This window comes from Echinops telfairi, unplaced genomic scaffold (genome assembly GCF_000313985.2).
Source record: "Echinops telfairi isolate 266 unplaced genomic scaffold, ASM31398v2 ScPeMD7_7468;HRSCAF=8506_0, whole genome shotgun sequence".
Lineage (NCBI taxonomy): Eukaryota > Metazoa > Chordata > Mammalia > Afrosoricida > Tenrecidae > Echinops > Echinops telfairi.
The window spans coordinates 52,130,236-52,134,372 of NW_022111369.1; positions in this window are offsets into that span (position 1 = coordinate 52,130,236).

Below are 4,137 nucleotides of genomic sequence, written 5' to 3' on the forward strand. Positions count from 1 at the left end.
CTTCTCTCATTTCTGTTCCTGAGGGGTTTATCTGACCTGCATTCCGTGTGTCCAGAGCTCTGACCTGTACCAGCCTTCATGCTGCGGTCTAGCCAGAACTGAAAGCCAGGACTGGGGTCATGAGAGTGGGGGGTGAGGACGCCTCAAAGAACCAGAGGAATGTTGTGTGTTTTATCAGTGCTGTAATGTGCCCTGGTTGACTCATCCCTTCCTTGTGACCCTTCTGTGAGGGGATGTCCTATTGTCTACAGACAGGTTTCGGGTCTCTGCTCGGACCCCCCTCATTCTCAACGTTTTATTAGTTTGTTTGAGGTCTTCTGATGCCTGTCTGGTAACATCTTTTATGATGGTATTTTTCATTATTTATCAGAGACTTGAAAAACTTAAGCAGTACTGGATTCCATAATGTCCAATCGCTCATATGTCCATTTTGCTGGGGTTGTTAGGTGCCATTGTCAGTTCCAACCAATAGCACCCCTATGCACAACAGAAAGAAACACCGTGCAGTCGTGTGCCAATTGTTCCTGTGCCTGAGCCCACTGATGTAGCTACCATGTCAATCCACGTCCTTGAGGGCCGTCTTTCTGTATTCATTGTGTATGAGAGTTTAAAATCTGACTACTCGCTTTGCGGGAGGCTACACTTTACAGCGAGAGCCCTAAATCTGTTTTCCAGTCTACACAGAAGACTCAGCCTCCAGTGAGTTTTTTGACCATTGACCAGCAATGGGAAAAGCTTTGTCCTCAGCATTTTGAAAGTAGATAACTACCACTCCCCTAGTCCTCCCCTAGGGAGGGCTTTCCTAGGCATGCCCTTGATGGAAATGGGGGTAGGGGGTTGAGGTGGGGGACGGGGGGTGGTGGTAGGTGGAATAGTCATGAGTCATGCCCTGAATGTCTTGGTCAATCTTGTAAACTTTTCCAATGAGCAACCCTGTCCGAACCCCTGGTATGCTCCTTTCCTGCTTCTGTGGGCCCTCCTGCCCGTGATGTACTGATCTACTGCCAATACTGATTTTGTGATGGGCCCCTGTGTTCTTCACGTCTGATTTAAGTGGCCACTGGACAAAGAATCCTAGGGCACCATTATGGATTTAGCTTTTCTTCTCTTTGTCCTGTTTAACAGTTAATAAATGGGTGTCTATATATTTGAATTTCAGGTCTCCTTTCTCCCCTTGAATAATTTGCAACAACAACAAAACCAACAAAATGGAAATATAAGTTTAAATACTTTACCTAAAATTATTAACTGACTGTCACATTCCTTAAAATGTACTAAATGAAGCATTATACCTCTAGGAGCACAAACATACTGCATACTGTGATCTTTTTTTTTTTTTGGTCTTGAAATAACCCAGTTAACTTGAAATAGGTAAAAATTGCCCTCCAAGGCTCCAGGTCACAGTAGGAAGATCCTCATCGATTTCTTTCATCCTCCACCACTCCTTCAAAATTCCTGGAACTACAGTTAGTTATCTCCCAAGACAGGGGGAGGGAAAAAATAAACCAGCATAGGAATGCCCACAAGACACTTCAGTCATGCCTGGTAAAGGAGTGCACCGAGGAGTTAAACATGTGTATGACTATAAATACAGAGTCTAGACGAGTCTCTCTATACACAGAGGCTCATAGGACTATCTACCTCCTTTGGTACAGGGAACCCTTACAAAGTTAAAAAAGTAAAAAGTCAGCCAACTGTGGGGAGAAAAACATGGCCCAAAGGATGGGTAGCTAAGTGGGGGTAGGGGTGGGGCAGGGGAACAGAGCCCGGGAGACAAACAGGATGCAGGGAGGTGAGAAATAAGGGTGGGGAGGAGTGGGCAATCTCAAGAGGAACTAGCAGGCTCTGTTGCTTATAGTTACCCAGCAAACCTGAAGACCAATAACAAACAAACGGAGCTCAGCAAGAGTCACCGGGGAGCCAGGACCCCGATTGTGGAGAGGAGCCCATCTGTGTCAGTGGTGTCCAGTGGCCGGCGGTAGGTAGTTTCCCCCGTTCATCTCCAGCCACAACCGCTGACACGGCTGTTTCCCGTGTTACCAACAGATCCTGGCGAAAGACCACGGGGCAGGGAGAGTGGAACCTGTGCTTCAGGAAGTGTGTTTCTAGCTCTTGAGAAATAGGAACTTCAGCTCTATTCAGACGGGTTAGCTTTTTGCTTTTTTTTTTTTTTTACCTTTTCTCTCTTGAGAGGCTTTTCAAGTAAATCTATGTTCCTTTGAGGAAGCCTTTAAAAAGCTAAAGAGGTTCACCGTCTGCCCCTGCAGTGACCTCCTGGACCCTCCCCTGGCGGCCCCACCCTTCTTCAAAACACACAGGCAGAAAGCCACACCTCTGGGTCAGGGTGCGTGTGCGTTCCCAGGGCCACGGCGCAGGACTGGGTTTGAATGGTACACAGTATGTATACACATTTTAGAAGAGTTTCTTTCCCTTCTTATGAAGTCAGATGCGCTTATTAGAGTATTGCAAGGCAAAGAAAAACAAAACCACCCGCACTCTACCACCTTTAGGTGATTTTCATATTTGCAAGACTTGCTTTGTTAACAAACTTTCTGTTTTTAATCGCAAGGGTGCAAAGAAGGTGGCGCTGTCGCTGTGAAGGACCACAGACTGCCTGCGTTCCCTTCACGGGACCAGCACCATGTCCAAAGCGGGCGTGCACACGGACCGGCTTGCCAGGTGGGGAGAAGGAGGTCAGAGGGGAGGCTGGAGCCCTCTTCCCACAGAAGGCTGTGGGCATGTACCTGGGCACAGAGGGGCAGAGCTCAGACTGCAGGGCTCAGGGGGTGGGGGGCGAGGGGGGAGCAGGCCATCAACACAGGTGGACTAGGCAGAAAAAGCAAGGCACACGGGCACTTCCCTAGAGCCCAGTTTACTATACTGCCCTTCTTGGCTGGCTCAGTCATGGGGGAGGTAAAGTGTGTGTGTGTGTGTGTGTGATGACAAGGGCTTCAAAGGGCAAGATGGCACAGGGAGAGAGAGGGAGCTGCTGTGCAGTCAACTCCAGTTGACAGCGATGTTGCGGGTGTTGACAGAATGGACCGATGCCTGTTCCCGCGTCATCCTCGGATGGCTGGCCTGCTCCACTCCACACCCCACCAAGGCTATTGTGCAAATGCATCTCACCAAGGGTCCCCCTCCCACTCCCTGTTCTTCCACTTCACTAAGCATGATGTCCTCCTCTAGTCAAGGATCCCTCTTGCTGATGCGTCTAAAGCGAGTGAGGGCTCCCTCGGCTACGAGCCATAGGGTTCTCCTGGACTAATTCTTGAGAGTGAATCACCAGGCCTTTCTTCCTAGTTTATCTGAACCTGGAAGCCCTGGCGAAGCCTGTCCACCATGGGGACCCTGCACTTGAAATACTGGTAGCATAGCTTCCAACATCACAGCAACACACAAGCTACCATACAGATAGTCCAATACACTGACAGATGGTGTGTGTGTGGGGGACACACACGTGTTTGTACCACTCGAAACAAAAACTCACTGCCATTGAGCGGATTCGGACTCACAGTGAGACTGTAGGACAGAGCAGAACTTCCCCTGTGGACTTCTGAGGCGGTATCTTGATGGGGGCAGAAAGCCGCATCTCTCCTGCAGTCTCAGGATGGATGGATGCATTTCACCCTTGGGGCATGCCCGGTGGCTGCTGCTGTCTCTTCCTCCCCACTGTTAGAATCCTAAAATTAAGTTACATTGACTGTACCTGTGACTGCACTCAAGCAACGCGCCTGTTGACAAAACCGCCGTTGGCTTCCTGAAGCCTGTTGAAAAAGAGTTCCACCCCGAGCTTCCGAGTTCTTCCCTTTTCTCTCCACACTGTTGGGTGGCCCTGCTCCCATCCACCCTTTGAGCCTCGGTCTTTCCCAGTTCCTGAAAGGTGCCTTAGAACCCCTCCTGCTCTGAGTACTGACATTCCAGTGCAGATGTGACTTCTTTCATGAGAATCCGGGGTGGGGGTGGATTTCTTGGACATGATTTCTCTTGCAGGACTGTTAGCTTCTTGAAGACAAGGACCGAGTCGGACACGGATACTCTATTTCTGAATGAATACAGGTAGCTTTGGGCTGCGAGCCACCAGGCTGGCGGTTGGCATCAATCCACTGGAGAAAGATGAGGCTGTGTGCTCCTTGAAAG